At 39.5% G+C, this 8,926-nt stretch overlaps 1 long non-coding RNA gene across 1 annotated transcript; it reads left to right on the top strand.

The window, feature by feature from the left end:
• The first annotated feature begins 5,809 nt into the window (after positions 1–5,809).
• On the top strand, positions 5,810–6,730 carry LOC115580569 (uncharacterized). The gene is made up of 2 exons (XR_003983874.1): positions 5,810–5,952; positions 6,369–6,730. It is a non-coding gene; the product is annotated as an uncharacterized LOC115580569 (long non-coding RNA).
• Positions 6,731–8,926: the final 2,196 nt, after the last annotated feature.

The raw sequence follows: 8,926 nt of genomic DNA, 5'->3' as shown, positions 1-8,926 counted from the left end.
TGTCAGCACTGTTTTTCCTTTTTTGAGATGTCTTTCGTGGAGCTTTCTCTTCACACATTTTTCCAGCCATCAGTTAATTCTCAACACTGCACCTTTCTCTCTGTGCATCACCAGTTTCCTCTGCCTACTTCTCGTCCTCAGAGTTTTCTCTGGTCTGGACCGTTCTGTTATCACTGACTTCACTTTCACTTTCTTCTTGTTGCATTGTCACTACCTCCTCACTGTCCTGAATGTCTGCCTCTGACTTCTGCTCTTTCTCTGCAGACTGTTCAGTACTGAACTCATCAGGCTCCACCTCATGTCACGGTGCCTCAGGCGCGACCGACCCTCCGGCGGGCCGCGTTGGCCGGGCTGCTCTTTAGCCTGAGGGCAGGAGCGGATCACATGTCCCTCATCCCCACAGCCAAAACACTTCATAGTTTCAGATGTTGCGAACACAATGTAGCTGAAATTGTCAATTTTGAACCTGAAGGTCAGGTTTAGATCTGCTGTGTTGTCCTTCGGGATCGTGAAGACCTGTCTTCTGTGACACACCACATGTTTTAGTTTTGGTGACTTGCATCCCAAAAGGGATGGGAGACAATGGGAGACACCAGCTGCCCGTAGCGTGACAGCTCTTTGGCCAACTCCTCGTTTTTAATGAATGGAGGTGCATTAGATATCATGATTTTCTTTGCTGGGTTCACCAGCGGGAGAACAGGTGTAAACGAATCATTCACCACAACACCACTCTCAACTACCTTCTCCACTTTGCTAATGTCGTCCAAAAAGATGACAATAGCGCTGTTCATCCGGGAGACAGATTTGATACTGTCAAACCCCACAACCTCTCCAACAGCAAAGCTGGCCTCCTCCAATGAACAACCGACATGCGGGGAAATCTTTACCGCATGACGGCGTGTCAGCTTCTCCAGCTCCACCTGACTGTTGACAACGGGCATGATGCCCGACTGTCAACAACCAAGAGAGAGAGAGAGAGACTCCCGTCACAAAACTAATTCATCCAAATACCAACAAAACACTGAAACAACAAAAAGAGAAGTTAAAAGTTGAGCACCAAACAATCGTCTCTGACTGAACACAACGCGTCTTTCACAGCCCACATTTTCACAAACATGTCCGTTTTCTTAACCAGGCTGTAGAAAGCAAAGTCCACTCTGAGCCCAGCTGCCCGCTCAGCACCAGCACTACGTCCTCAGACCCCTCCCCCTTCACACGGTTCTTCCTGGTCTTCCATATTGTTAGTTTGGCCAGACCAGAGATGAAGTTTATCAGAGTGTGTACTATCTTCTTCTGTGCAGAGTAGTGTGGACCGTAAATGAAGAGACTAAAAGAAAAGTGTTCTCCCAAACCCTGAAACCATGACCGTAACCTGTTGAAGAGCGGACTCAGCCTGGAACACTCAACAAAGAGATGCTGGATGGTTTCAGTCTGCTGACAGAAGGGGCAGCTGTCCCCTGTGCCAGGATCGAGGTGCACCAGATACCTGTTCGTAGCTATGGCCCCATGTACAATCCTCCACTGGAGGTCACCCGTCCGTTTGTCAACGGGGGGTTTGTACAGGGACCGCCAACAGCCCCCCGGGGAAAATCCCCTGCCAAAAAACTCTGTCCACCTTGACACCTTCACCCCTGCCAGAGAGCGTAAGTTTAAAACCTTCACACTGATGTTGTAGGCTGCTTTCTTGCCCAGAGTCTCAAAGTCTCCCAGTTGTGGTGTTTTGAGAGACAGCAGAAGGTCGTCTTCATCCTGCCACTGACATATGAATCATAGACTACTTATGGAAAATAAGCTTTTCATTCCACATCAAAGTTGGGTGAAATATCCTTAAGTTTTTTCTGTCGTCCTTTACTTTGAAATCCGGATGCATACCTTCATGATACCTTCAGTTTATTACCGGGAATAATTACTGTAAAAGTATTGTAATTTTCACGGGTCTGACTGTGTGACTGCAGTCTGCCCCACTGTCACTACCAGCAGCTCTTCAGAGCGGTTTCATTACGATTACTGTAAATGTTAGTAGATTCGCACACTAGAAAACAATGTGCGGCTGATTTGACCAAGCCAACGCGAACCACGGCTGGCTTGACCGCAGTAATCCACTGGGCTGTGTGAGAAGATAGACTCAGGCTCTGCATGACCTGTTGCTGCTAAACAGGCAGCGCTGCGGGCAACAGTTGGCCTGTGGACTGTTGTTTGACCACTCATGACGTTACTTATTATAACATAACATAGCAGTAGCACATAGCAAGCCTCTGTACTTAGGTGAAATAAACAATTCATTCAGTGTGCAGGGCCATTGGCTAACGTTATCAGCTAAGCCTGCCTGACAATATGATGGCATTAGATATCTAACGCCATCACACAAATTAGTCAACGTGAACTAAGTTAGCAAGCTTTATGTTTAATCGAAATATCAAACAGAGTAGGCTAATAACATGACACCAACCATTTTAATGCTGTAGTTAACAACAACTCCACCACTGCTCCCTGGCTTGCTGGCGGCCATGACCTGCTTGTCAGAAAGACGTCGTTGGTGTAGACACTTGTCACTCAAACATGTCTGACCAATGGGGAAGCAACTTTTTTGGGATTGAATAACTAAGACACAAATGTCCTACCCATAATATGGCCCAAACACAAAAAAGATTACTTCAATCAAAGAAAACATTTTCAATCAAAAAAAAGTGTTCAAATGCAATTTTTTGAGTCTCAAATATTTTTTGCATTCAAAAACTTTTTTTCTATGATTGAAAAAGTTTTGTTTTTTTTGATTGTAGTGATTTTTTTTCATCGAAATTTTTTTGTTTGTTTGTTTGAAGCAACTTCTTTTTTGATTGAATTATAAAGACAAAAATGTCCTACCCATAATATGGCCCAAACACAAAACAAAACATCAAAACATTACTTCAATCAAAAAAGTTGCTTCAAACAAAAAACCTTTACTTCTATCAAAGAAAACATTTTCAATCAAAGAAAAACAGTGTTCAAATGCATTTTTGAGTGTCAACTATATTTTTGCATTCAAACACTTTTTTTCTTTGATTGAAAAGGGTTTTTTTGATTGAAGTGAAGGTTTTTTTATCGAAAATATATATTTTGATTGAAGCAAACTTTTTTTTGATTGAATAATAAAGACACAAATCTACCTTCATAGGTAACCACGTCTACATTTTAACTTAAAGTGAGAAAAAATGTACTTTCCCAGAGGAAACGAAAATTGGAAAAGAGATCTCAGTAGTGTCTCATTCATTTCTCCTAGACAACTATGAGATATATGTGAGACCAAAGTGAGGCTGTGGCTGATTTCTTCTGTTTCTCAATTGTTTCTCCTGAGAAACAGGTGCAGAAAATCTCAACTTGGGCTCCCTGTAAGTTTCAAAGGAGATCTCATCAAGCTCAAAATAAAGTTTTAAAATGTCTCCCCAGTGCTGGAAAGGAGCAAGGTTTAAGCGGTTAAGTCTCAAGTCTCGCCTATCTGGGTTGCTTTGCCATATGATAACGTATGTTGTTAATAAAGCTTAATGTCTTTTGTAATTAGCAGGTTATTCAAATGACTCTTGAGTGACAGTAAAACATTTGTGTACATAACCACTAAGAAGACTTTCATAAATCCTCTTTATTGTGACAAGGGCATCGTTAGCATCTTCTGTGTCCATTTGCCATGGACAGAAGCACTCAGCTAAGAAACCATTTGTAGTTCTCCTGGCAAGGAGGAGGATTGGATGTCACTCTAAAAGTTCCCACTTATGGAGCTGGAACAAAATTGAAACAAAATCTTAAGAAATTGGACATGTAACTACAAGTTCAGAGTACTGAAACAAAAAATGTGTTATGCTTTGATACCTAGACAGATAAGCTATGCATTGAGAATCAGAGGGAAGTAACTTTATACAGTTTCTTAGTAACAATGTTAAAAAAAGGAACTTGGCAAAAAAAAAAACACACTGGAAAGCTATTCGGATTCAGTCGGAGACAAGAGAAAAATAACATTTTGACGTCCAAACATTCCCGTCATAGTCCTTCCAGTCTTAAAAATGATCTCTCCACCTAACTAGAGTTAGGGGTGTTAGTCCTAATTTGATGGCGCTCACCATTCAATGTTATAATCAAGACAATGAGTGGTGAGGTCCCTTCCTAACTTACTTACTTTTTATGTTGACTTAGTTGAAAGTAAAAAGACATTGCATTTAACATAACTGGAGACTGAGTCTGGGGTGCATGAAACGAAAGTCAAAGTTCAAAGCCCAAAAAATGTTTGCATGCCCAAATCTATTATTACTCATTTTATTTAGTTTTCTTCATGAGACCTGAGCACAGGAGAAACAATGCACAGACGTTTCAGCTATTTCGTCTTCAGTGTGCACACTGAGGAAAGCATAACTGAAACTATGTTCATTTGGTTAAAAAGGAATGTTTTACTAATACTGGGTGCACAAACCTTTTTTATGCTATGTTAATTAAGTTACAAATTAATGTTATACTAATACATAAAATCATGTTTGTAACAAACTGATATACAATACCTGTAAGTTAGATGCTCTGCCTTCACTGAATTAAAATATTGTGGTTACAGAAATATAACTTGCCACATTGCATAAGATGCAGTAATCAGGCAGTGATCTGTACTTCACACATTAACTAAATTGAGGATTCAGGATTGTCTTGCACAATGAAACAAGGATGAATGTTGAAATGCTGAAGAAGTCAATTACGTAACAGCAATATAGCAATTGTGTATGTAAATGTAAAGATCAGGGATTATTTACTCACTATTTTGTGATAACTGTCTGAAAGACATAACCTACCAGTAGATTTGTTGCATCATACACTTTGTTGACACTGCAGTTTTTTTTCTGCCTGTCTTTCCAGTCCTGGGCAATTTTCTTCTTTTGTTTCTCCAGCTTTTGCTTGTACGGCTGCTTGGCACCACAGTGCTGACACGTCTGGCTGGCAACCAGGCAACTCTTTTTGAGTAGGCATCTGGAGAAAGAAACATAAATAATGCTTAGAACACTCCATACTGAGTTATCAGGGGATAAAAACTTAATTTTCTTGACATTTCAGATCATTTTCTGTTTATCTCCAGCACATCAGAATGAATTGTAAATAAAGGGCAATATAATTGGCTAAATGTAAATTTGCCTCTGTCCTCCATCAGCCATCTGACCATGGCAGTAGGGAGTGAGTTGAGTACAAGTGAGCAGTTAAGTCATGGTCAGATGGCTGATGATGGACATAAGCAGCAACAATGATTAAGACATCTACTCTAATGTAAATGAGGTGCTTGGGTGCATAAAAAATTATCAAAATAGACCTTGTTTTAAAAAAAATCCCCCTGCAGAGGCCAGTTTCAACTAAAAATTCTATCATGGGGGGTCTGTGTATTTTTCTGCTTCTCCCTACTGTCAACAGCTCCAAGTCTCCCCTGTTGCTGTCATGTTGTCCTGAATTGCATTATAAACAACCCAGAGCATCACTAGGAGAGTGTCAGTCACAACACAGATCATAGTCTAAAGCAAATGCTCTATTTAATCAATCTCTTCCTCCATACTGGCAAACAATGATTTGTAATCATTTTTTTGCAAACTGTTTGGTGCTGTTGCATATATTTGAGGTGACTGAGGCGTAAACTTTAACTGTTCTGCACACAGGCCAACATACCACTACAAGACCGGCCCTGCAGACACCACCACATCTTTGACGGAGTTGACAAACATGTTGTGAGTTACTCAAATATCCATTAATTTCTGTATATATATTTATATATATTTATATTTATCTGAAACTAACACAGTCTAATTCAGTGTTTGAACTCTCTCTGTAATATTATTTTCAGGCTCAGTGGCAGTCAGTCCTGTCTCTCGGACAGTCTTAAGTGATGTGGAGATGCTCAGCCATCACTACTGAGGCCTTCAACAGTGTAATCCTGTCATTCTGCATAAAAGCATGGTAGGTACAACTACTGACAATAATCAAAGAAACAGAGAACACAACCATGTTCAAATAAAACAGGAATAATACTTTTAGTGCTCAAAATAATTCACATGCTCACACTAAAATAAACATACTAATAAATGTTTCCAAATGTCACAACACTTTTATCAGGCCTGCAACATCAACAAAGAGTGATCCTTACAGAAGGACAATTGAACAAAGAAAGTATTTCAATGTAATTGTCAACAACATGTTGTTGTCATTTGGGTTTTAATACTGTAATCACCTTGACTTTAGTACTGAGATCACCATACCACTACAAGCTTCTCCTTCATTCAAAACCAAATTTATGCAGTGGTTATGTGCATGGTTGCGACTGATTAATCATGACCGTATAATGTAAGTAACAGTGGTTCTGCCATATTTTACAGATCATCAGAGTGACCTGATGATGCTGTGTTTGAGGTTTTCCTGGACACCGCCAGACTCTCCTTGCAGTATGAGAAACCATCAGAGGAGGAAGGTATTGTTGGGCGGGTGTTGCTTCAGTCAAGCAAAAGCTGTCAAGACAACGGCCAGCAGCATCAGGAAGTATCAGTATCCACAGAAGAGGCATCAGGATGACCTGTGTGACCTGAGAGCTCCATTATCAGCTGACACACTTCAGTATAAAAGAAACTTGATTTCAGGACATGATCTGGACAGTTTACATAAAATTAAAGTGTTTCCTACTTTTATCTATACCTAATTTATCCTCATTGGCATTGAATAAAGTGATTTGTTTTTAATGAAAGTTTTTGTCTTCTTTGAATTCAACACTAAGGGCACTTTGGCATTAGAGAAAAGAAAATCTGGAAAGAGTTTTACCATTAATCCTTTAATAAATAGTGACTCTCTAAGCATCACACATCAATCTTATTATTGTGTTGACACACATTTTAAAGCATAAATCAGGGTTGATATCCTTAAACGCTTGAATCTCAATGTGGTGTTTTCAGAGTTTGAAACCACTTGAAATTGCATTACTTTCATAAAAATAGTTTCATACTGGCTCGGCCAGGTTCTACAGGGTGCCAGGTCTACTTAAAGACTGGTTACACAGTTTTGAACAAAATGTTTGGGTTTTCCTTAAATTTTTCATCCTTTTGTAGAATGCTGTCACATAATTTTGGTTTTCTGAAGGAAACTGAATCAAAGGCTGATGGATCTTGGGATTGAGAGAAATCCAGATAAGGTTTGAATGTGATCACGAAGTTCTCTATACAGCCTCCCATGAACAAAAGAATCTGTAGCTTCTCCATGCAATCATTCCACACATTGTAAGACATTATTAAAAACAATCATTTTCATTGCTACTTACTCCCAAAATGAAAAACTGGGAAAATAGGATGAGTTTGAATAGCATCATTGCATAGTTTTGCTGTGTCTGGCTAAGATAAGCTAAGCAAGCACATGTATTTCCTGGTTTGAGAGTGACTTCCTGTTTAAGGAGGGACTTCCTGTGTCCCTGAGAAAGGAGAATGTATGTGTGTGCGAGAGTGAAAATATGTGTATGTGAAAGAAGAATATATGTGTTTGAAAGGAGAATGTATGTGTGCGTGAGAATGAAAATATATGTACGTGAAAGGAGAATGTATGTACATAAAAGGAGAATGTATATGTGTGTGAGAAGAATATACAGTATGTGCGTGAAAGGAGAATGTATGTGTGTGCGAAAGTGAAAATATATGTATGTGCAAGGAGAATGTAGGTGTGTGCGAGAGTGAAAATATAAGTACGTGAAAGGAGAATGTATGTGTGCGAGAGTGAAAATATAAGTATGTGAAAGGAGAATATATATGTGTGAGAGGAGAATGTATGTGTGTTAAAGGAGAATATATGTATGTGAGTGGAGAATGTGTGCGTGTAAGAGGGCCAGAATGAATTATGTCTTGTACGGCCCCTCATATAGAATGAACAAATACCTATTGAGAATAATATACGCAGGGCTGCCAAGTTTCAGAAAATGACAAGAGTGAGACTTTGCGATGTGTTCGACGAAAAAAATTTGGCATTTTTTTACATCGATTTGGCCTGTTTTAACGTCGATTTATTCCTTAAGACTGATGTCCTCACCTCCATGCCAGCGGCTCTCCCTGCACTATGGCCTCCTTATGCTAGTCTTAATTAACCAGAAATTAGAAATGAAAATTGTAACAAGAATTTTGCCAAAATACATTTATCAGGGTTCTAGCAGTTTTCAGTAAGTCAAATTTAAGACCTTTTTAAGACCATAAAAATTAAAATTGAAGACCTTCACAACGCATTACCAAAAAAATTTAAAATCAAATAAATTCTGAAAGAATTATTTTATTACAATAAGTTCAGTAACATAAACAGGCAAAAAAAAAAAACTTGCCTTCAAATAGAGTATATTTAATTTTATATTAATTAAAAAGCGCACTGCAACTAACAAATGCAAGAAAAAGAAGCTCACACTCTCTCTCTCACACACACACACACTCACCCGCGCTCTCTCTCTCTCTCACACACACATTCACCCGCGCTCTCTTTCTCTCTCACACACACACTCACCCGCGCTCTCTCTCTCTCTCTCTCACACACACTGGAGAACGTCGAGTGGGTTTTAAATGTTGGCCTTGTTGCGTGTGAAAGATAATTAGAGATGCCAAGACCTGCCTTACGTTGCTTCTGATTGGTTTATATTGCGTGGTGCCCTCCGTGGTTGGTTAGATTTAGGCACAAAGGACTGATGGATTGGTCTGGGATTGGTTATCTTGGTCAGTCAATCAGAGTTACTCGCACTAAGGCAATCCGCGAGGACCAAATTTTATTATCATAAAAAAATAAATGTAGAGTATTGAATGGGGAAATATAAGCGTGAGAAATGTCAAGTGTGGCGTGTGGTGTGAGAATTAGTCAAATTGCGTGACTGTCACACTCAAAGCGTGATGCTTGGCAGCTCTGATATACATGAGGTGGTATTCTA

The sequence above is a fragment of the Sparus aurata genome, chromosome 4 (genome assembly GCF_900880675.1).
Source record: "Sparus aurata chromosome 4, fSpaAur1.1, whole genome shotgun sequence".
Taxonomy (NCBI): Eukaryota; Metazoa; Chordata; class Actinopteri; order Spariformes; family Sparidae; genus Sparus; species Sparus aurata.
Note: the sequence above shows the minus strand (reverse complement) of the source record. Positions and strands in the feature narration are given on the sequence as shown.